Source organism: Monodon monoceros, unplaced genomic scaffold (assembly GCF_005190385.1).
Source record: "Monodon monoceros isolate NGI ecotype Baffin Bay Population unplaced genomic scaffold, NGI_Narwhal_1 Super_Scaffold_6, whole genome shotgun sequence".
Taxonomy (NCBI): domain Eukaryota; kingdom Metazoa; phylum Chordata; class Mammalia; order Artiodactyla; family Monodontidae; genus Monodon; species Monodon monoceros.
The window spans coordinates 73,055,853-73,081,231 of NW_021703783.1; the positions used below are offsets into that span (position 1 = coordinate 73,055,853).

Below are 25,379 nucleotides of genomic sequence, written 5' to 3' on the forward strand. Positions count from 1 at the left end.
TTTTATCTTCCAATTCACTTATCCGTTATTCTGCCTCAGTTATTCTGTTATTGATTACTTCTAGAGTGTTTTTAATTTCAGTAATTGTGTTGTTCATCACTGTTTGCTTGCTCTTTAGTTCTTCTAGATCCTTGTTAAATGTTTCTTGTATTTTCTCCATTCTATTTCCGAGATTTTGGATCATCTTTACTATTATTACTCTGAATTCTTTTTCAGGTAGGTTGCCTATTTCATCTTCATTTATTTGTTCTTGTAGGTTTTTACACTGCTCATTTATCTGTAACATATTTTTCTGTCATTTCATTTTTTTTTTTTTTTTTGGTTTTTTTGGTGGGTGGTGCTGTATTTCTGTCTTACCGGTTGTTTAGCCTGAGACGTCCAGCACTGGAGTTTGCAGGCTGTTGGATAGAGCTGGGTCTTGGTGCTGAGATGAGGACCTCCAGGAGGCCTCACTCCCATTGATATTCCTTGGAGTCTGAGGTTGTCTGTTAGTTCAGTGGTTTGGACTTGGACCTCTGTCCTGGGAACCAAGATCCCACAAGCTCCGTGGTGTGGGAAAAAAAAAAAAAAAAGGAAGAAAGAAAGAAAAAAAGGAGCAGTACAATATCAAAGAATAAAAAACAAAATAAAATTAGAAAGATAATAAATATATTAGTAAAAATAAAACTATAATTGAAACAACTGCAACAAGGTAAAAGAAAACCACAACAGAAAAAAAAGGGCCAAAAGGAAAGAGAATAGCAAAGTATAAAATAAAATTAGAAAAATAAAAGATTTATTAGGAAAAATAAAAATATAAAAGAATCACAACAATGAATCAACAAGGTAAAACAGAACCCCAATCAAAAAGAGGAAAAACAAAAGCTCAAGTTATTAAGATGTCAGGTATCCAAGCCAAGGCAGTTACTTATTCTATTTGCTTGGCGATGTAAAGACAGACTTAATTGATAAAACCCATCTTCTGAGTGGCTTCTTTCTATCCTCTTTTTTCCTTCTCTTGTCTTCCATTAACTGTTCTTCCCTTTCTTGCTCCTTCTCTCTCATAAACTGCAGCAGTGCTTAAATCCAGCAAATTGAGGCATACAAGGTAGAAATGGAAAGGAAAAAAGGTCCAAAAAAATGATTTCTTTTTGTCTGTTTTTTTGTATTTTAAATATTCAGAAACCAGCAGAGATTATGTCAGCCATTTTGGCTTGAACTAACTCTCACACTCTCTCTCTTGCTCTCTCTCTCCCAGATCCTGCAGATTTTGATTCAAAGATGAAACTACAGCCTAACCTCCTCCTGGCTCAGATACTGACAAGGTCAGAAAGTCTGTGAAGGAAGTTGGGAGTGTGATTAATCACAGGTGAATACGATATAATTATAATATACTTAAAGCTGTGATCCAGTTCCTCCTCAACACCCCTGTAGGAGAGAGATGAACTACCAGTCCCTCACCCTAATCAAAAGACAGAAGAAGGAACTTACACTCTCTGGATAATAAAACAACAAAAAAAATAATGTACTTCAGTCTCCACTGTTCTTTTATACACAATATCCAGAAAACAGTAAGAAATTATGAGACAGGCAATAAAACAGGTAAATGTGACACTATTTAAGAGACAAACATAGCCCAGAGTCAGACCAACAAATGACCTAACTATTGGAATTAGCAAAGATTTTTAAACTAATTTTTAACTATTATAAATCTACTAAAGAAAAGATAAATGCAATGAATGGATAGGGGTTTTAAGGAAAGAAACAGAAACACTAAAATGAGCCAAAAGGAAAATTATAGCACTAAAACAGAATATCTAAAATTAAAAATAATTAAATGTGCCTAATAGCAGTAGGTTAATCATAAACGTGCACTGTTTAGATCTCCTGCCATATGGAGTAAAACTGGCTAATAGCCCAGCTACTGGCTCTATAGTGGCAGTCACATCAAAGCCAAGCCTCCTATGGGCTGCTCCCAGCCAATGGCTGAGCATCACAGGGCTATTAATAAAGGTCCAGTCCTATGAGTTGTAGGAATTCTCCAGTGGGTTACTTTGGATTAAGAAATTCCCATAAGCCTGGCAAAACGTTTTTACTTCTGTGTAAAAGTCTAAATTTCCTATACAATCCTCCTTCCCTAACCTTTTCATCTCCTTCACAGGCATCAAACTTTACTTACAATCTGAAGGTTCTTTTATCTTTTTCTTTTATCCTTCACAGATATTTTCCCAACATATCTTTTGGAAATCTAATCCGATGATTCATTTGCTTCTCAGAGGATCCAAACTAGCACAAAAGGATTGTACATTTCAGAAAAAATCATCAGTGGAATTAAAGACAGGTCAGTAGAGATTTTCCAGTCTGAATCTCAGAGAAAAAAAATGATTGAAAGGAAAAAAGAACAGAGTGCATCAGTGACCTAAGAGATCAAATCAAATCATCTAATAGACATGCAACTGAAGTCTCAGGAGAGGACAGAGAGAAAAATATTTGGAGGGCCAATGACTGAACAACATTCAAATTTGATTAGAAATACAGTATCCACTCCAGAATCCAAGAAACTCAGTGAATTTCAAGCAGAAAGAACACAAGCCAAACAACACTGGGGTATATTATGGTCTAATTACTGAAAACCAAGGATAAAGCGAAAATCATACGTGATGGGTTAAGAGGAGACAATGCATACAGAGAAACAAAGATGGGGCTATTTGCTTTACAGCAAAAGCAAAGTAGTCCAGATGGCAATGGAACAACATCTTTAAGGGGCTGAGGAAGGGGGACTGTCAGTCTGCAGCTTTATAACCAGCAAAGATGTCCTTTAATCGTGGGAATGAGGATGGAGATGTTTTCAGATTGTAAAGGTTGGAAGAGATTATTGCCAGAAGGTCCACACTATAGAGGATGCTAAAGGAGGTTCTTTAGGTTGAGGGAGGACAGTGGAGCATGGAGGCTCAGCTCTACAGGAAATAGTAAGCACACCAAAGATAATAAATGTGGAAGTCTTTTTTTTCTTTTTCTCAACTTATTTGATGGAAAGTTGACCATTTAAAGCAAAAAAGATAGCAATATGTTGTAGGGTTGGTAACGTGTAGAAGTAAAATGTATGAGGATCATGGCACCAAGGCTGGAGAAGGTGGATAGAAGTATATTGTTGTAGGGTTGTTGCCTTATATATGAGGTGGTGTCATGTTACTTCAAAATAACATGAGGTGGGCTTCCCTAGTGGTGCAGTGGTTGGGAATCTGCCTGCCAATGCAGGGGACACGGGTTCAAGCCCTGGTCTGGGAGGATCCCACATGCCGCGGAGCAACTAAGCCCGTGAGCCACAACTACTGAGCCTGTGCGTATGGAGCCTGTGCTCCGCAATGGGAGAGGCCGTGGCAGTGACAGAACTGCACACCGTGATGAAGAGTGGCCCCCGCTCGCCGCAACTGGAGAAAGCCCTCGCACAGAAACGAAGACCCGACACAGCCAAAAATAAATAAATTAATTTTTAAAAAATAATAATAAAATAACATGAGGTGAGGTGGGGATACCTATTGCAGTCCTATAGAAAACACTAAAAGATTTTTAAAAAGGGATAAAATTAAAAACAATGAAAGTAATAACCTATAATGACTACAAGCTTTTTGACCATGACCTACAATAATAAATATCATATATCTATCACTACCTGTACACAAGTGCTCCACAACAATCTTACACACACATACATATAACAGAAAAAAAATTACTGAAAGTAATACTAATGATTACTAAGTGCAATGAATGCTTTTTATTCTTTTTCACTTTTTAACATCAATCATTACCTATTGAATCAATTTTATTACCAATCACAACTTCTCTATAGCATCTGTTGTGTCAGGCCATTTACTTAAAAAATATTTTTAAATTTACTTTTGTTACTTAATTGATGTTTACCAAAAAATTCCAGGACATAAGTTATCCCTATTTTAGAAATGAGGAAACAGACATGGAGAAATTAACTAACATTCTTAAGATTGTAAGGCTAGTAAGTGGAAAAGGTAGGATGTGAATCTAGATATAAGAAGTCCAATTGCTGTGCTCTTAACCACTATATCACACTACCTCTACCTTGGCCACTACATTTGGGGAACTGGGTGCCAGGGATGGGTGCATGTAACTACATGCATTTTTCTTGGGATAAATACTAGTTTTTACCTGTAACCTGGAAAAAGCTTAAGAATCACAGTACCACCCCACCCTAATTTACAGTTTGCTTTTTCCTACTGATAACTAAAATCTGTTCACTTTATCTCAGTAGATTCTCTAAAAAGCTCCAGTCATTCAACCACAATAAAACTCTAACTTTCAAGGCTCCATATCCTATGCTTTCCTTTGTATATGTTATTGGTGAGTGGGTGGCAACAGAAATCTACAAAACATACAAATGAGAAACTTTACTGAAGCTATTTTTCAGTTCTAAAATTCTATAAACCTATAATTCTAATCAAGGACCCAGCCACCTGCTATTCTATAACTAAGCCACAAGATGGGCAGTTGTCTAAATTGCTCAGAAAGATATACAAAAGCAGGGGTTCCTTAGTTTGTTAGTCTGCCCTGAAGTTTTGCCAGGCCTAAAGTTAATTACAGTCTCTTGGTGCAATTTAACCATATTCCTCTTAGTTTATTGTCTATCATACAGATAGAATAATCTAGCTTTCCCTCAGGATAATCATTTTTTTCACATACTTATATAATTGAAAATAACTATGTATTCACCATTTAGCTTTTTCCTCTCTAGACTAAATAAATACAATCCCCTTAATCTTCCCCCACTGGCTTGACTTTCTCTGTAATCATTTCGGTGGTGCCTCTTAGAAGACCCTCTCTAGTTTCTCCACATGCATTTTAAAGGGTGGAACCCCATATTGATTGCATTACTCTAATGAGGGCCTGACCAATGCCAAATATGGCTGGATGATCTGCCCTCTTGCCTGCTGTGCTCTTGCTAACAGAAGTATTACATTAACATTTACAAAAACATTATTGCCAGTTTTCTGGATCATCATCAGCTGAAGCTGAATCCCACTCATACAAACTGCTATAAACCAACTGAACCAGTGCCTTGCATTCTCTGCTTTAAAATATCTGCTCCTATATTTTAAAGGCATTTAGATTTCTTCTTTCATGACTTGAATTTTCTTACTCAGGTTTTGTGTTTTTTTTGTTTTTCTGTATTGTGACATTATTGTTTTTATTGATTTCAAGTTCTCTTTATATTAAGGATTTCAATTATTTGGGGTTTGTCTATGTATTTTTTTTTTTTAGGTTTGTATGTAATCAAATATATTGCCAGTTTTTTTGTTTGTTCTTTCCTCCATCATTTTTATGGAAAGTTCTTCTTTTCTTTTAAATTTAATTTATTTGTTTTTGTCCGCATTGGGTCCTCGTTGCTGCGTGTACGCTTTTTCTCGTTGCGGCGAGCAGGGGCTACTCTTCGTTGCGGTGCATGGGCTTCTCATTGCAGTGGCTTCTCTTGTTGCGGAGCACGGGCTCTAGGTGCCCAGGCTTCAGTGGTTGTGGCATGTGGGCTCAGTAGCTGTGGCTCATGGACTCGAGCACAGGCTCACTAGCTGTGGCGCACAGGCTTAGTTGCTCCATGGCATGTGAGATCTTCCCAGACCAGGGCTCAAAGCTGTGTCCCCTGCACTGGCAGGCAGATTCTTAACCACTGTGCCATGAGGGAAGCCTGGAAAGTTCTTTTCAATCCCAAGGTCAACCAATAATTATCTGTATTCATTTTAACTTTTTTTTAACATTTCACACTTTTTTGTAATCAACTTGTTAATCATATAGCATTAATTTTGGTATTTATACTAGTGTGAGATATGGTAAAAATCTCACATATGTGTATGTGAGTGAGAGTTTGCCAACTTTTCCAATTTTTCCCTTTTCCATTGGTTTGTGGTACTTTCTTTATAATACATGAAATTCTCATATAATGACATATGTTTCAGAATTATCTGTTTATATATTAAAAAGTATTGAAACACTTAATATCATATATAAAAGGCTCTTAAGAAATAAACCCCCTATAGAAACATGGACAAAAAACATTCATAAAAGCAGAAATTAAAGTTCTTATACACATATGAAAAACATTCATCTTTATAACTAAAGAAGTAAAAAACTAAAATTTATACAACTTTTTGAATAATGAAAGATTTTTTTCAAAATTATTTTAATATTACGGCTGTTGAGATTGTTTTAAAATGCATGCTCTCAAACACTGCTGTTGCAGCTCTTTTTCCTAATATTTTCTTTTGCTAATTTTCAAACCTTCAGAAAATGTAAAAGTATAGTACAATGAATACCCATGTACCCCTCACCTATATTCACTAATTGTTAACATTTGCCAAATTTGCTTTTTCTCTCTGTATATGCATATGTATATCTGTGCAGTTATGTACATACACATATGTGTGTATATATATGTATATATGATATGTATAATTTTTTGCTGAACCATTTGAAAGTTAGTTGCAGACACCATGATACTTCAGACTCAAAGATTTTAACCAGCAGCTGGAGGTGTTTTAAACATGAACAATATATTTCAAAAGCAATTTGGAAGATGTATCAAAGCCTTCAAGATATAAAATCAGCATGACAAATTCACTTCTGAGTATCTGTTCAAAAGATTTTATTCTCATTCCTCAATTTGAGCCTCCTTTTTTATGGCATCCAGTATAATATTGGTCCTTATTTATGATTCATTAGAAAACTACTCAAATAATTACAAAGGAGACATATAAAATTAAATCTAGCTTCTGACACTAACAGAATACATGCATCTGATAGATTTTGTCCCAGAAATTTGTTTTTTCATACATATGTATTTTATTATACCAAAAATCAAAATAGACAAGATGTGGACTTGCTCTCAAGAAGTTTGTTTTCATTAGTGCTTTTAAGGCCATGCCTAGAAATTCAGACTTTTCTTAGAAGGGGATTGAAGGATTTTAGATATAGGTCTAGTCTGATTTGCATTTCAGAAGGATAATTGTAAAGACAATTTTAAAGTTAAATTGAATGGGGGAAACACTTATTAAGGAAAGCAGCTGGGAGGCTGTTGCAATTGTACAGGAAGTTGAAATGAGAGCAGAAAGAAGTGGACAGATTCAAGAGAAATTAACATGAAAGAAATAATAAGAGATGAAGGTTTGTTGAACATTTGGGTTAAGTGAAAAGGAGGACTGCAGGATCCCTTTCAGGTTTCTGGACCTAGGCTACTGGTGATGGTGGTGCATCCATGACTAGAGAGGTAGGAATAAAGAAAGTCTGTGGAGAACAGGGAGAACAATCGTAAGTTCAGTTCGGTGTGTGTGAGGTGCTCAATATATGAGGCTTGCTCTGGAGATGTGGTAGGAGTTATGGAATTTGATTAAAATACGGATTTAGAAGACATCAGTGTATTGTCAGGGGTTAACACCACGGGAGTAAATGAGATCATCTAAGAACAGTGAGAAAGGTAAGAATAAAATTAAGGCTGGATCTCTAGAAAACAGTTTAAAAGTAAACAATAAAACAAAAAAATAGAAAATTTAGAAAATACTGAAAAATTTGTATAATCTAGGGAAGGAAGGTCTTCCTAAAAGCAAAATAGGACACCCAGACATCATAAAGGAAAAGATAGATGTCCTTAACTACATACATGTAAACTTTTTTTTATGACAAAAGACACCATTAGATAAAGTTAAAAGTTAAACTATTGATGGGTAGCAAAATATGCCACCCAAAGTATGCCTCTTTGGCATAAGGATTATTAGGAGCTAAAGACAATTGAGAAAAAGCAAATACAAGAAAAACTCTCTGCCCTCCCCCTATTTGCCTAAAAGCAAGACATATATTGGTAAAGGTGTTCCCCCTCCTCCCCCCACCACCTCCCTCTACCAGGAACAACAGAAATTAATTGGAGACACTCTAGAAATTTACCAGCGCAGAGACAACACCAGAGAAACCTATATAACAAACTTTACTAACTAGCTCTTATCTTCCATTAGTTCTCCCGCATATTTACCTTCCCACAATTTGCCACCCTAGAAACTCAAGGTCCCTTTCCTTCGTCTCGTCACTTCTGTCAAAATTTATTGTTCTTTTGTTAAGATGCTGCATAACACCGAGTTCTTACCACCCCTTTGAGTCACTCATCACTGAGTACTCCTATGTGTATGCACAATGAGCATGTTAACAAACAGCTGTTTTTCTCTTATTAACCTGTCTTTTGTCAGTTTAATTTACAGGGCCTCAGCCAATGAACCTAAGATGGATAGAGGAAAAAGCTTTTCCTCCCCTATGTCACAGACTGTAATGCATATGATAAAAAGCTCCTACAGATGATAAGCAAAATGCTTAACATCCCAATGGAAAAATGGGCAAGTATATAAACAGTGTTACCAAAAAGTGAAATTCAAAGGACAATAAACTTATGAAAATATACACAATCTAACAAATTGTTGGGGAAATTCTAATTAAAATATTGATGAGATTCCACTTCTCACCCATAAAATCGGCAAAAAATTAACATATGTTCAACTTCAGTGGAGAGGTAGGGAAATGAATGTGCCTACTCAGTACATGGTCGATGGGGTTGTAAACTGCCATCTCCTTTCAGGAAACATAGCAACATACATTAAAATGTAAAACACATGATGGAGCAACGTCAATATCATATCTGGAAGAAATAAAAGTGCCAAAATTTTATTTGTGTGTATGGAAATGTATATGTATTCATAATCATATATTTATTTATAATATGTGTATGTATATGTAAGTATATTTATTGTAACATTTTAAAATACAGTAGGGAAGTCCCTGGTGATCCAGTGGTTAGGACTCCACACTTTCACTGCCAAGGGCCGGGGTTTAATCCCTGGTCAGGGAACTAAGATCCTACAAGCTGTGTGGCATGGCAAAAAAAAATAAAATAAAATAAAATACAGTAATCACAAAAAATAGGTGGATTGTCCAAAAACAAGGAAATAATTGAATTAACTAGGAGTCATTTATACTACAGAATATTGTGCTACTATAAATATAATTGGTGGGATCTATATTAGTTGACCAGAAGAGATGTCCAGATGAGTAAGTGAAAAAAACAAGTTTCAAATTTGTGTATAGGGTGATTCCATCAACACAAACACAGCCTCTCCATATATGAGGACATGAATTTAGGTTTATTTGTATAAGCAGGAAGAAAAAGAGAAATGTGAGGAGACCCATACAGCAAACAACTAACATCTGTTTTTCAGATGAGGAAAAATGGATTGCATGGAATAAGGGAAGAATATCAACTTTTTCTTTATAAATCTTCCAGTGGTTTCAAACATGCCTTATATTAGTAATTTTTTAAGTAAAAAAATACAAGAATAATGCACAAAGTGGTAACTCAAGAACTGTCAAGAAATTTACAGATATCAGTAATTGAGTTTTCATTTTTGTATATTTTATAATATATTTTATATATTACATTATATTTTACATTAAAATATTTGTAAGTATAAAATATAAAAACGTTGTTCAAATAAAAGCACATATCACATCTCACCACTTAACAAAAAATTCCTTTCACATCAGTGGTCCTAATTTACGCCTAAGTAGTTCTTGTCACTGTAGGATTCAGGCAAGCATGGGCTTGCGTAGAGTCAGACCCACTGGGGTTGATTTGTATGAGAAACTGCAAGGCCTTCGAAGAAAATCTAACTTAAACAGTTAGAATTGGACACATACTTTTGGTCAAACAGTGTTGGGAGGAGTGTGATGATTTGGAACACAGCATAAGGACAAAGGTCAGCATTAACATCCTTACCATTCAATGTTTTCTGACCCCATTGAGAAGACAAGGTTGTACAATTTGGGGACCACTGTAGGAGATGTGACATTAAGGTGGAAGCACATCTAGTGTCACAACAGCAGCAGTCACCCTCGCTGGGCACGGCAGCATCGTGGTGACACCGGAAGCTTTATCGGGTGTGTATAGAATCTGCACCTACAGCAGCAAGATTCAGAGGAGCAGGAAGATGTGTTTCAATAAAGGGCATTGGAAGCTGCAGGAAGGCCCCTCTGTATTCTGCTTTATTCACTTACCATTATGGAATCCTTCTCTACATCTCTATGGTCTTCTTAATTATTTTAAATGGATAAATAATATTTTATTTATATGATATATGTAGCTTATTAACCTTGTTTTCTGCTTTTGACTTTTTCTAGTATTATAGAAGTTCATACATATAGCTTTTTTTTGATGTTCAATTATTTTCTTAGAATAAATTCCCAAGAGTACACTGATGGATTAAAAAGATTTAAACATTTGCATATGCATGGTGATACACTGCCTTGTTTTCTTGTTTTCCCAAAATACTGAACCAATTTAGCATGCCATCGGCAATGATTGAATTATCAAGCTTTTGCCACAAACAGGACAGTTAAGTGTTGTCTTTTACATTTAACAAATATTTGTTGAGTGTCTACTATGACCAATCACTCTTCTGGATACAGGAGAGCAGTGAACGAAACCCAAAACTCCCTGCCAGCATTGAGCTTAGATTTAGTGGAAGAAGGCTGGTTTATTAGACATAAAGTCATTTTCTTGAAGTGTTGTTTCAGCTTCATGTGCTTGGATGCTCGTGAAGGTGATCACCGTTCTGTTTCTTTGCTGGTTGTCATTGACACTGTGTGAATTGCTTATTCATGTCTTTTTTCCAATGTATTACATGAGTTCTTCATGTGAAGGCTCATGAGATGCCTTGAAGCTTCTATTTCCCTCCAAGTTCCCACGTGGCCTCCTAAGGCCCGGGATTGTCCTTAGAAATCACTGCCCTTTCATCACCACATAAAGAATTTATGTACAGCTGGGCTTTCCTGGTGGCTCAGTGGTTAAGAATCCACCTGCCAATGCAGGGGACACAGGTTCGAGCCCTGGTCTGGGAAGATCCCACATGCCGTGGAGCAACTAAGTCAGTGCACCACAGCTACTGAGCCTGCGCTCTAGAGCCCCCAAGCCACAACTACTGAGCCCGCATGCCACAACTACTGAAGCCCACGTGCCTAGAGCCCGTACTCTGCAACAAGAGAAGCTACCACAATGAGAAGTCCTCACACCACAACGAAGAGTAGCCCCCACTCGCCACAACTAGAGAAAGCCCGCGTGCAGCAACAAAAACCCAACGCAGCCAAAAATAAACGAAGAATTTACATACAGCTAAGACATATCCACCTACCATGGCGTCCTGTTTCTCCTGCTTGCAGACCTTCCATTTTGCAATGGAAAAACAATGGGAAACACTGTTCCACCATCTTCTCTGCCCATGGAAGCCATTTCTCTCCTTGTCACTGAGGTAGATTTTCTAGGATGGCTCTCCCAAGACAGAGATTCGTTCCACATCCAGGTTATATTCTCTCAGTTTTTCCTTTCTTTCTCCCTCTGTAGTAAAGGACCCTCCTTGAGTCAAAATTCCTAGGTGACCACATCTTGCCCTACCCGAGGACCACTCCGATTCTCCAGCTCCCAGAGCCTTGCCAGACATCAGATCAGCCCCCTTCTCCCTGTGCACAGGCCACGTGCAATGAGGACACCCCAGGTGCATCCCCACGACACCAGCCCTGCTCCCACCTTAGACGTGGGTCTTCTCTGCTCCTGCAGCCCAGCACGTGGAGAAGAACCGGTCCACTGCTTTCACTTCTCCTTTGAGGATTTTTACCACAGATGGTGGCCTCTGTTTGTCATGTCTGATGTGATCCTTTCCCGTCTGGTGACCTAAGTTATTTTGTTCTTGTTGTTGTACATGTGTTTACAAGTCTTTATGTAGCCAAGTCTGTCAATCTTTCCCTTTGTGATTTCTTCTGTTACTTCACAGTATAAAAATAATAATAATAATAATAGTTTCTCCAGACCTCTGACAGGCAATAACTTATATTTTCTGCTATGTTTTCTGTTACCAATCATGTTAGCCATTCAAAGTTCATTTTTATCATGAGGCATGAAATTGGGAATATTAAATTGATTTTTTTTTCAAAAAAATGCTAGTTACAAATCCTAAATAATGTGTATTAAATAATTCTTTTGCTGTTCGTTTGAGATGTCTCATTATTTATTATATCCTTCTATACAGTACACATATTTCTGGACTATACTATTCCATTTATCTACATGCTTATTTGGGGAAGACTAGCTCCACTTTAACATTCCACTTTGTAAAATACTAGTTAATGTTCTTAGTTGAGCATGGCAGCGTTTCGTATGTGGGCCCTGGACATTTAGAACCCTGGCTCAGCAATTTACTAACCATCAAGTGAACTTGGGCAAGTTACTTAACTTCCCTTGGCCTCAGTTTCCTTATTTGTAAAATGGGGATAATAAATACACCTATCTGTTTTGTGTAAGTGAGGTATTTATTCTATGTAAAACATTTAGAATAATGTCTGCCATATAGTAAGTGCTCAAAACATGCTATCTATTTTTGCAGAAACAAATTATAGTCATCGTTAAGTTCAAAAATTCTGTTGAGATTTTTGAGTTGGATTATGTCCAACCTATAAACTGACTGAATAAAACAGAAGTCTTTCTCTATCATTACTTTTAAGGATAATTGTACACCTTTCCATTGGTCTTTGCTAATATTATTCAGTAAAGTTCTGTCTACATTAAATAAGACACGTAACTCTCTTTTAAAAATACTTATTCTTAAATAATTTAGATGTTATGTCATTACTATGAGCTGAGATAAAGGACTCAGTGATTCGTATATATTTATTTTGCATTCATCTTTCTGCTTTATTGATGCCTATAGTCTTTTTTTTTTTTTTTTTTGCGGTTCGCGGGCCTCTCACTGCTGTGGCCTCTCCCGTTGTGGAGCACAGGCTCTGGACGCGCAGGCTCAGCGGCCATGGCTCACGGGCCCAGCCGCTCCGCGGCATGTGGGATCTTCCCAGACCGGGGCACGAACCCGTGTCCCCTGCATCGGCAGGCGGACTCTCAACCACTGCGCCACCAGGGAAGCCCTATAGTCTTTTTTTAGACTTTTCACTTTAGTTTTTAAAAGTATACAATCACAATATCCAAAAATGACATTTTAATTTTGTTTTCAAATACTAATTCTACTGATTTTTTGTATCTTCTTGCACTGGCTAGAACTCCAAAACAATATTTAACACATATGAGAATGGTCATATTTGTTCTTCTTACCGATTTGAAAAGGAAAGTTTCTAATAGGAGAAAGCAGACTTTGGCATAAGACTTGAAGGTTGCTTTATACTGATGGTGTCTCTTCCTAGCTGAGAATGCAGAACGAATCCCACAGTCTCCTGGAACCACAGCTTCTTCATCAATAAGATGAGGATATGAACACTTATCTCTCATAGTCATAGGAATAGCTGAGATATCGTATGTAAAGTGCACTGGCACTTAACGTAGACAGGATACATTTCAATCCCATCTATTCTTTACATTCCATATATTTATCTATTAAGGAGCTCTATCATTCTGTTCCTAAATTTCTATTGTTTCTATTATAAATGGGTATTCAAATGGATAGTTCTTAAATGCACTGATTTTGTGATTAAAATTCAACTTGAAAACTACCACACAGGAAAAAAAATGGCATCTTTGGTTTCACATCTCCTGGCATTTATGACTTATCTCTAGTCCCTAAAAGTACACTTGTTTCATAACACCTATGCAATAAATATTTGCTGAATATTTTGTTGAATGAATGAGCTCAGTTAATTCCAAAAAATTCCTAAGATTTGTTTCCCAGCTAATTCATAGGTAACAATTCACAGTTGAACACCACTTTCTTTGTCAAATCCAGCAAAAGGAACTTGAAAACTTAGTGAATACACATAGACATACACACATATATATACATATGTATATATGCACACACATATATGTTTATATTGATATATTTCATATATGTTATTCAAAGCCAAAGTTTTTCTAAGAGTAAGAAAGGCTTTGCTTACTAGGGAAAAAATTAAAAAAACTTCAAAAAAATTGTTTTACTTTTATGTACTGGTACCTATAAATTTTAAAGATTAACATAATTGAAAAAACTAATTGAATTCATTAAACCACCAAAATTTTGCTAATCCAATACCACCAACCCAGAGAAATGATTAAATTAGTTCTTATGGTTACATTTAGTTTGCATTAGTTTTGCTCACTATAAGCATCACACTTTTAAACTAGAATTCTATCATATCACATCTTGACTAAAATACTTAACTGTTTGAGTTACTTTTCTCTTGATGATCTATATAAAACATTGGCAAACATGTTAAGATCCAATGGTAAAGAGTGAGAGAAGGACTATAGAAAGGGAAAAAATAAAAAGCAAAAGGAGAAATAATATAAATGACCAAATTTCGATTCTGTGTATTTCCTTAACAATAACTAGGACACTGTATAGTATTTCAAGGAGTTATTTAGTTTTTCCTTTGAGCTGAATTGCAACTCTGACTACCTGTAATTGAGTACTAACCACGTGACAAGCAGTTTCTGTGCGTTGATTCATTTAATTCTTATCACCACACTGAAATGCAGGTACTTCTCACTTCATCTCCATTTTTAAGATGAGGAAACTGAGGCTCAAAGAGGTTACATTATTAGGCTGAGGTCATACAGCTGGTTCATGCCAACTGAGGTGAGAGATGAAGCCAGACCTACCAGGCTTCTGGCCCATCCTTACAGTCCTGTGCTCTGCAGCCCCTTCAGGAGGAACTGCATCTGTGTGCAGGTTGAGCCCCTGTATGGAAGCAAATACAGTCGCAGATCTACCAGCAGTGGCAAAATAAGCCCTGGTCACTAAGCTATTTCTTTGTGAATTTGCCAGTGTTCCTTCATATACAGCATCACATACAGATTGACAGATTTGAAATGTCCATACTCTGTCAGGTAAATGCAAGCTCAAGGTACTGGCTACCTCTGGGAGGGGAGAAGAGAGGGAGGGCATTAGGCTACAGGAGGAACACACAGGGAGATGCAAGTTATTGATACTATTCTGATACTTAGGTTGGGAGGTAGTTTCATGGGTCATCATTACTGTACTCTAGTATGTCTCAAATTTTATATAAAATATAATTTTAAACTATTAAAGCAAAGAAATCTCCTCTGGGCACACTTCGCATAAACAATGAACAATTCCTATCCTCTCTACCCTGCCTCATTGTATAGTGACCAAAGGTATGTAAACCGTGCCAACCCAGTTCCTGATTCTTCACTCCTCATAATCACAGCATCCTGACTGAAAGGCCTGGGAGTTACCAGACCTGGTTTTTGGAAACTATTTGTGCTGGAAAATAATGCAAAATGCTTTCCTTTAAGGACTAGCTTCCTTTCATCAAAGCTTCGAGGGGCAAAGAAAGAAAGAATTAAAGAAAGCAGCTTGCTTCACTGCTACCAATTCATAAGCACTGCGCTAAAGAGCAAGGCCCGTGCTGATTCCTCTTGCATTGCCCTCAAAGCATCCAGCACAAGGCCTTGCATGGAGTAGGTGGACAACTGATGTTTGTGAATCAATGTATAAATGGATGAGTCAAGTCACACTATTTTCATGGAGAATCTTAAATGTCACTCTTCTCGAAATTTGACCATGCCACTCAACCTACTAAAAATTTCATAATGAACCACCCACAAACACAATCTTGTATGAATATCCCCTGTGTTCCCCAAATCCTTTGTGACCTATGGACACAATTGCCGAATATGAGTCATGCTTCTACCACTGCTCCCACACAAGTGGTATTTTTAATGCTCCAGCATTTCCTGAAGTCGCACTCTCAGGAAATGGTTTTTACAATAATGACCTCACTCTTCCCATGTTCCCCTCACCCCCACCACTGAATCCCGGAATAGCTGAACAGGTGTTCAAATACCTAGAATTACCCAAAACACTCCACAACCTGTCTTATGTTTCCTAGCAAAGTCACGAGGATAACCTCTTGTCCTTTGGAGTTTGAAAGGACTATTTGTGCTTTATTTATATCTAGACATAGCTTATTCTTCAAACTGGCAATAGTCTCCACACACCAGAACTAAATCAATGTAACATAGTGGTTAAGGTTATAGCCTCCGGGGTCCAACAGCCCTGGAAAGCCAATTTTGACTCTGCCACTAACTATGTGGTTTCAGGCAACTCATTTAGCCTTTTAGAGCCTCAATATTCTCATCTGTAAAATGGGAATAATAGAAGATATAATTTCTTGGAATGTTGTGAACATCAAATAATACAACTCTTGTAAACTGCTGACCTCTGGTCTGATAAACAGCAAATGCTCAACACTTGCTAATGGTTATTATTGTATCAAGTCTTCCCAGGCCTCAGGCCTGGTCAGTCTCTCTTGGACATTGTTTACCACGATGTGGTGACTGTGATTGCTGGGGGTCTTTAGATGTTCAGATAACCTTCAGAAGCTTACCTGGCTCAACCCATTCTGGGGAGCACTGCCTGGCCATCCTCTGAGAATCAGAAACGTCAAGGGACAGCAGAGAGTGAGAAGGAAAGGATGGGAGGGAATAGTGGGGGGTTATAAAACCACCTGGTCTCACCCAGGTTCAAAGCAAACAGAGAAGCTGCCACATGAGTGTGGGAGGAGAGGTATCTACACAGTGAGGCTCCTTGGAACCATCATGATCAAAGTCCATACTTCTTTGGAAAAGAGTATATTTATCTTATATTTCTTTCTTATAAGAGAAACCCAATAGGAAAGATGATACTGAAAACGGCAATTTGACTCTGGGAAACAAGCTCCCGCTATTCTCATCAGACCATCCGATAAGCTTCCCAAGGGACTTTTCTAGGCTCTCCAAACAGCACAGGACAGAGTAGCCAACTCTCAAGAGGATGCCCTGGGGTGCAGCCAAACTGCAATTGCCCTGGAAGTCAGATCCCAATGGCTCAGACACAAGGGGCAAGGGCAGGATGCATATAACCCCAAGCCATTAACTGTTCAGCCCCATGCAGGAGCACACATAAAGCTACTCCGGAAGAATTGTTTTGGAGGCACAGAGATGAAGAAAAAGATCCCGCTGGCACTGCTGGGAAACACAGCGGTAGTCAGCACACCCTGGCCCTAGCAACCAGCGATGGACAGACTCAGGCTGAGAAAACTTTTCTGGGCACATGGCATGAAAGGAAACCCCTCAGAGGCTCAGACTCCATGAAGGTTAAGGATCAACAACAAAAAGACATTAACCCATCTCCTAAATGGTATTTCATGGCCGTCAAACAGCCATGACAGGCCCATCAAAGGAGCAGCCCGTGTATGTAGGCTGGTGGAAGATGCTCTGGCAATTTAGACACATTGGCAGTTCAGGGAGGGAACACTGTCCGTGGGGTCTCTCTACTTATGAAGGCAGCACTTTGCATAACAAATGTTCCATGCATAATCTTTACTTGGCATAATTCTTTCTGGACCCAATAATGACAGTTACTCTCAGTCCTAACTGAAGGTCCTAATTATTGGGAAAATAAAGGAGCCAATACTTCTATAAATTAGCAAGTAGGATTAGTATAATTAGCAAGTGGGGACAAGGAGCCCTCCAACTTGCATCAGGAGATCTCCTGCTCTGTGTGACCTTGAGTATGTTAGATCCACCATTTGGACTTCAGTTTCCTCATTTATAAACCATCTTTTTAAGGGGATATCTTGTGGGTTCTTTTGAATACTCCCAACGTAATTTATTACTTTTTTTTCTTTTATAATTCTTAGTTGCAGCTTAGCACACATGCAATAAAGTGCACAAAGGGAAATACTATTCTCACTTAGAATTTTATACCTTTCAGGGAGTGCAAGATGGTAGTGGGGTAATGTTGATTCACTCCCTATATCAGTACCAAAGGCCATCTTATAGATGTAAAGTCTTGATAATCAAAGGCACAGAGAATGTGTCAGTCATAGCACTCACATTAGAGCTCCGAAGTCCTGACTCACGATGTTTAGTCTAATGTTTAGTCTCAGAGTGTCCTACCATGAGTTCCTGGAGCAGCTCTCCACAATGGGAACAGCCTTGCTTGAATCACAGGCAAGAATGGAAAGAAGTGGTAGTCTGAGAAGAGATTTTTAGGTCACAAGCAGATGCCTAAAAAGGATGAGTACTAACTTGTCTGGGAAATTATTATTCCCTTTGACCTTCAGGTTCTGCCATAATTTAATAGCTATTATTGATTGGGTGCTTATTTTGTGCCAAGCATTGCACAGAGTTTAACATGGATAATCTCATTTAATCTGCAAAATAACCCATGAGATGGACACTTTTATTAGTCATTTTACAGAAGAAAAACCTGAGGTTCAGGAAGATTAAACTACTTTTCCCAAGTTATAGATGAAGAATGGCAGAGCTGGGATTTGAACCCAAGCCCACAGACTTCACCACATCATTCAGTTTCCCACAGCCACTTCCACCTTACCCCACAACCAAGGCACCACCACGCCTCGGGAAAATGCACTACCTCAAACAGATGGCACCCTGCACTTATGCCTCAGTTGATTTAGCCTCCAGCTTGGCATGGCCTTCACCCTCCCCTTTACTATGCAAATCCGTCCTTCAAGACAACTCAAATACCACCATCTCCTAGCCATTCCATTACACACAGAAAATCCTCCCTTCTGAATTCATGTAAAATGTGTCATCTATTTCATTCAAAGGTGTCGGGAGTCTTTATCATTTTTTTTAAATGTGTACATCATTCATTCACTCATTCAATGACATGTACGTACACTGTCCTTTCTCCTCAAATGACTGTCAACTAGTAGATGTCAGGAACCATGTCGTCTATTTTTCTTTGTATCTCTCAAATTATCATGGTACAAAATTTAAAAGTCAAATAATGTGGTTCTGTACAGTGGCTATGAAAATTATATGACATTAGAGCCACACCTTGTATTTGATGGCTAAATTGTCCTCATTTATTTCCCAAGCATTTGACCCACTCTTCCCCAGTATGAATTATCTTCTAAAAGTTTTTTTGCCCTTGTAAGACCATAACGTTAGGTCTTACTCTTTTTCTATACTGAGACATTAGCAACTCTGTGTGTGTGTGTGTGTGAAGGTGTGTGTATATGTGTATGAAAAACATATGTTTTGATAAAGTAAAGGACATAAGATAATAGCCCATTGCACCTGCATTAAGCAAGTACCCAGGATGGCGTTACTTGCATGCCAACCAGCAAACCTGCCTGCGAAGTGAGCAACTTTCTCAGACCACTGCTCAGCCTCGTGTGTTGACAACCTTGGGAGAGAAGACAGTAATTGCGGTCCTAAAGTAATATCTACCCCCATTCCCTTTGGATTGCTTGTTTATAGTCTGAAATTGCTGAACAGGTTCTGCAGGTTTTTCTTGTCCATTTGCTGAGCTTGAATCAAGAAGGGGGAGTCCCAGGTTCATCCAACTGTAAACAGTACCTCCCAAGGTCAAACCGGAGAGTCTGCACAGTGGTTGAGGGCAGTGGGGGTGGGAGGGCAGTTCTGGATGTAACATATGAGAGAAATGTATCACATGTATACTGTCCTGCATGCCTGGACAGAGGAAAAAAGTGAAGAGGAGGAATAGTGAAGCACTATTCTTCCTATATCAGGAAGAATAGCGCTCACATTGATTCCTTACTGTTTTTTGGCAAAACGTGAAGGTGAACTTTTTTAAAGTAATTAGACTTCTGACCTTTGCTTTACCCACTGTGACAACCCCAAGTCTTTTTCTGTCATTATATAAATGTTATTTGAAGTTACAAAGAGCACAAGCACAGCTGAATAAGCTAGATATTAATGAAAGTTAGTTAAGGAAGTCAATGAGCCAGCCAGGATCAGGTTGTCTTGAAAATAAATACATGAGACTGAGCTCCAAATGCACGGCTTTGATATATTCAATTCACCAACAGGTACTGGGCCCTACTTTGCCCCAGGGCCCTGGGGACACAACATTGAACAAGTTTAGGCTCTAGTCTCTACAAGCTCGCAGTCGGGGTAGAGTAATAAACATGTACATGGCCACCGTCACACAGTAAATCCAGTCATACACAGAAGGTAAAGATGAGAAAACTCTCTTTTCGATGCTTTAATTTTTAAAAACACTATTCACGGACTGTGGGGCATCGTTTGGGTTTGTTTGTTTTTTAAGGCTAAATACCTGAACTTCAAGCTTATTTTTGCCTTTTTCTAGCCATAAGATCTGAGTCAAATCACATCACCGTTTGACCTCAATTTCCTCATCCGTAAAATTAGAGTGTTGGTGTAGACCAGGGGCTAGCAAATAGCAGCCTGAGGGCCAAATCCAGCTCCAACCTGTTTTGTAACTGAAGTTTATTGGAACACACCCACGCCTGTTCATTTACATATTGCCTATGGCTGCTTTCATTCTAGGGCAGAGTAGTTGTGACACAAGGCTCACAAAGCCTAAAGTATAATATTTACTATCTAGTCCTTTACAGGAAACGTCTGCTGACCTCTGGCATTGACCATCTCTGAGGCCTCTTCCAGGTGTTTACAAGATTTATGTGGACAGATGAAAGCACTTTGAACACTGAAGATAAACACACAAATGGAAGGAATTATCAAAAGGTACATGCTGGTTCCAGGAAGATAACAATTCTGCATATTCATTGTCATCAACAGAAAACATTTATTCCAATGGGTCTCTACTCTGGATTTGTATTAGAATCAATTGGAGAAATTTTTTTAAATTAAGTTTTATTGGAGTATGGTTGTTTTACAATGTTGTGTTAGCCTCCACTGCACAACAAAATGAATCAGCCATACACATACAGATATCCCCTCCCTTTTGGACTTCCCTCCCATTTAGGTTACCACAGTGCATTAGGTAGGGTTCCCTGTGCTATAGAGTATGTTCCCACCAGTTGTCTATTTTGTACATAGTATCAATAATGCTTATGTGTCAATCCCAGTCTCCCAATTCCTCCCACCCTATCCCTTTCTCCCTTGGTATCCATATATTTGTTCTCTACGTCTCTGGAAATTTTTTAAATGTCAATACCCAGGAATCAATGTCTAGAGTTTCTAACTTAATGGGTATGGAGTGAAGACCTGGTATCAGTATTTTTTTAAAACTCTCCAAAAAATTCTAGAATGCATTCAGGATTAAAAAATGCTGATTTAGGGGCTTCCCTGGTGGCGCAGGAGGTTGAGAATCTGCCTGCTAATGCAGGGGACACGGTTCAAGCCCTGGTCTGGGAGGATCCCATATGCCGCGGAGCAACTAGGCCCGTGAGCCACAACTACTGAGCCTGCACATCTGGAGCCTGTGCTCCGCAACAGGAGAGGCTGCGATAGTCAGAGGCCCGCGCACCGCGATGAAGAGTGGTCCCCGCTTGCCACAACTAGAGAAAGCCCTCGCACAGAAACGAAGACCCAACACAGCAAAAATAAATAAATAAATTACTAAACTCCTACCCCCAACATCTTCTTTAAAAAAAAAAAAAAATGCTGATTTATTAAAGGCCTGAACACAATACTATGCTTGACTTTGAGAATGTAAGAACTCATAGTTCTTCAAGTAATTTTAAATCGGGTTGTATGAACTTGACATACAAAACAATAAAACATATATAAGAACATTGCTGTATATCAAATAAGCAATATAGGTAAGCGGTCCCCAAACTCAGATCTGTAGACTCTTGCAGAGATGGCTGCATAAGAAATTGTCTTGAAAAAAAATAAATTGTCTTGAGAACTTGTTAAATACACAGCTTTGGGAGCCCAGTCCCAGAGATTCTCATTTAACATATCTGGGGAGAGATTCAGGCATCAGTGTTTTAAAAGCTACAGTGATAAGTCCACTGAGTAGCCAGGTTTCAAAATTAGATAGAGAACTCCTAAAGCGAGGTCCCACATCTTTTTATCTTTGACTCTCCAAGGTCTAACCCAGCATCTAGAATTTAGTAGGTATTTGCTAAGCGTTTATTAAATAGACGTTGATTTAGGAAGTGACCAGTGAGTGTTTTGGTGGACAGAGACACCAGACTTAGGGGTTTACACTTGACCTTGAAAGAGATAACATGAGACTCATTCTATACATTAAACAACAATCAGCTGCAGCCTTCCCACCTAACCCACTCCTACACTGACTACCAGCCTAACCAAAAGATCATTATTTGGGGGTCACCAAGCCACTGAGGCCCTCTTAGTCAGACTGAAGTTCACGGGATTGCTTAAACCTTTTTTCGGGGAATAGCTCTTTTATACCAACTGGCAGGGTTACTGCCCCATAAACTTACCTTCTGTCATAAGCTGTTTTTTTGGGGTTTTTTTGCGGTACGCGGGCCCCTCACCGCTGTGGCCTCTCCCGTTGCGGAGCACAGGCTCCGGACGCGCAGGCTCAGCGGCCATGGCCCACGGGCCCAGCCGCTCCACGGCATGTGGGATCCTCCCGGACCGGGGCACGAACCTGTGTCCCCTGCATGGGCAGGCGGACCCTCAACCACTGCGCCACCAGGGAAGCCCCCTGTCATTAGCTTTGACTGCTGACATGTGCAATGATTAGACAGAGTTGAGCAAAGGGTATTTTTGCAGTCTGTGGGGAAGAGTACAGAACATAAATAACCACTGCATCTCATTACAAAATCCTGACTGTGCGAAATATACTGATCCAATTGCCACAATTAGATTAGCACTTGCCACGCCCATTAACTTCACAGGGAACCTGAAGCCAAATTTGGGCCCATATGCTCCCTGTCCTTACACTTAAGCAAGTCAGATGATGTCTATTTTCACATACAGTTAATTTCTGAAACAGCCTACATGATACTTATTGCTCCGGACTCTTATAATTCCCCCAGACAGCCTTGCTCAAACACCCCGTGAAATCCTCTCCACTTACAGTTTCACACAAGCTTTTGGCCACACCCTGAACATGTCCTTTTTAAAGACACATCCTTTTAAATGGCTGAGTGACAGCCTCCCCCATCACATAAGGCGTGATATTGATGCACAAAGATGCATGTGTTTTGTATGAAGGCAAAAGGTTACTAAAGTGGCCAGAATAAAAACTAAGGTGGACATTGGAGGACTGAGATGATTGGCAAGGAATCTTTAAAGAAGGGAATTCTGAAGGCCTCTCTGTCTCAATCTATGATAGTCTATTGGTAAACCGCCCTACAGAATACATCACATTCAGCTCTGATCAGCGGTTCATGGTGGGAGGCTATAAGTGGTCTGAGAAAGAGCCACATTCAGAAGTTTTATCGTGCTAACGTGAGGCTGCTATGACAAGTAGATCCCAAAGTTATAAGTCATTCAATGAGATGGCCTCCTCTGGTCAGGGTGCCATTTAGGGACAGGTGTAGGGAATAACTGGCTGCATGCAGTGGGTTCAAGGGCCTGGGAAGACCCCTCTGTTCAAACATGTCCCTACTGCTTAAGTGTTAAAGGCCTTGGAATCCCATTATGAGAACCCAGTTCCTTTATGCCCTTTTTGTCATGGAAGCATGTACCACAGAGGGGAGCACAGGCTGGAGGACTGAGTGGGCAGAGAGACACTTGGATGAAAGAGGCCCACAGAGGGCCAGAAATGTCCCTCCAGCAAGCCACAGTTCGGATGATAAAGAAAATTAAAATATGTGACCTCCTGTGTAAAACGAACTGATTTCTCCCTCCTTCCCAGCAGTATCAGAATTGGTTGATGTGGAGGCATGGGTGGAGAGCTGGCTATGCATTGACTACAAGGTCCATCAATTCTCAAAAGCAGCAACTGCAGCAGAAAGCAGCACAAACCCTCAGGAGAAGCATGGGTGGAACAGAGGTGGGAATTCCATGGGGAAGGAGTACAAGGGATTCTTCCGTAACAGTGTGGAATCGGCACAAGGACCCTCAACATCAACATCACCTGGGAGTTTGTTACAAATGTAGATTCTCAGGACTTCCAATTATGATATGCATTTTACCAAAACTCCCCAGGCAATTTGTAGGCACATTTGAAAAACACTGGTCTAAACAAAAACATCTAGGACATCAGAAAAAGGGAGAGAGAGGAAGGGAAGGGAAACGAAGAAGAAAAGAGGATATTTATTCTCTAGGGATGGCAGTAAGAATGAGAACTGAGAAAAGGCACCAGTGCCTCCGGGTCGCCTGGGTGGCCTTTGAGAGCAGGGTCTGCAGAGGCAAGTAGGTGTGGAGGGGAGAGTTTGTGGTAGGAAGCGGGGGCAGTAGGTGCAGGCGCTTGATGGAGCTAGGGAGGATGAGCTTGGTTTTGCTATTTGAGGTCGTGGGTATAGGCGACTTTCAGTTTCCATTTGAGGGAGCCTGGGTAGGTGCATTCCAGATATGCCGAAATCAACGGTGGAGTGATTCATCTCCAGTCATCTTCCTACCAAGTTCCCCTACTATTTGACACCTTTTCCTTAAGCCTCTGCCTCACGGCCCCCAACCCTCCCCACCAGATGGCTTTGTCTCATTCTTCTCTGAGACCGAGGCCACCACATAAAGTCTCCCTCAACCTCTCTCTTCCCTATCTCGCTGTTTCTCTACATCTTTACCTCTCCTTTTCTGGAGAGGAAAGCCTCCTCCATTCCAAAGGTAACTCCACCGAACCACTGATCCCTCTCTTCCTTACAGACACTTGACCCACCAATCATGCTCTCTCTCGCTCATTTAATTTCTCCCTCACTTTCACCATCTATTCCTAAACCAACAATTAACTCAAGTCTCCCCACTCCTGAAGGGTTCTCATTCAAGCTCGCTTATCTTTTCAGCCAACCTCCACCGCTCTGGAATTTTACACCCGGACCTCTTGGTTGGATCACTGATTTCACCTCCTTGTGATGCACTCACCTCTCAGCCCTCGTTTTCTGGCTTCCTGGCCTGCCTATGTGCTTTTGCCCCTGCTGCACCCTCCCTCTGTTCTAGAATGCTCACACCTCTGCCTGGCAGTGTACTATGTACCTGCCAGGTTTGCAAACCCTGCATCTCTCTCCCTGACCCTCACCTGGAGTGCAACCCTGTGCCAGTCCATAGACCCATCCTGAGACAGGTAGACCAGATATAAAGGTAACTTACCTCACGCTCTGAGATGCAGCATTAGCTAAGATTGGTCACTGCTCCAGGTTCAAGTACATCTTTATTGTGGGAACTATTTGAATCTCATGTGTGGGCCCAGTTTTGGCACCAGCACTGGTTTCATTTTCATGCATCCTATTTTTTGAGCATTTATTAGGTGCCAGGCTCTGTGGCACTATCTACACGTGATCTCACTGACTCCTCCCAGCACCCCAGTGCTGGGGAGCCCTACTGTGAGTAGACCCATGTTATAAGAGGGTTTGAGAAATCTGCCCAAGGTCACACAGTCAATAGATGGTGGAACCATGACTGAAACCAGGCTCTAGGGGCTATGCTTGATAAATAGTTATAACTTTTAATAAAAGGAAGAGTG

General features: G+C 39.6%; 1 long non-coding RNA gene across 1 annotated transcript in view; it reads right to left on the reverse strand.

Annotated features, from left to right (window-relative positions):
• The window catches only part of LOC114885873, a 211,256-nt gene extending 186,187 nt beyond the window's left edge, over nt 1-25,069 (reverse strand). Inside the window, exon 1 of the long non-coding RNA XR_003791204.1 lies at nt 25,007-25,069. This is a non-coding gene — a long non-coding RNA (uncharacterized LOC114885873). The remainder of the gene's footprint in view (nt 1-25,006) is intronic.
• Nucleotides 25,070-25,379: the final 310 nt, after the last annotated feature.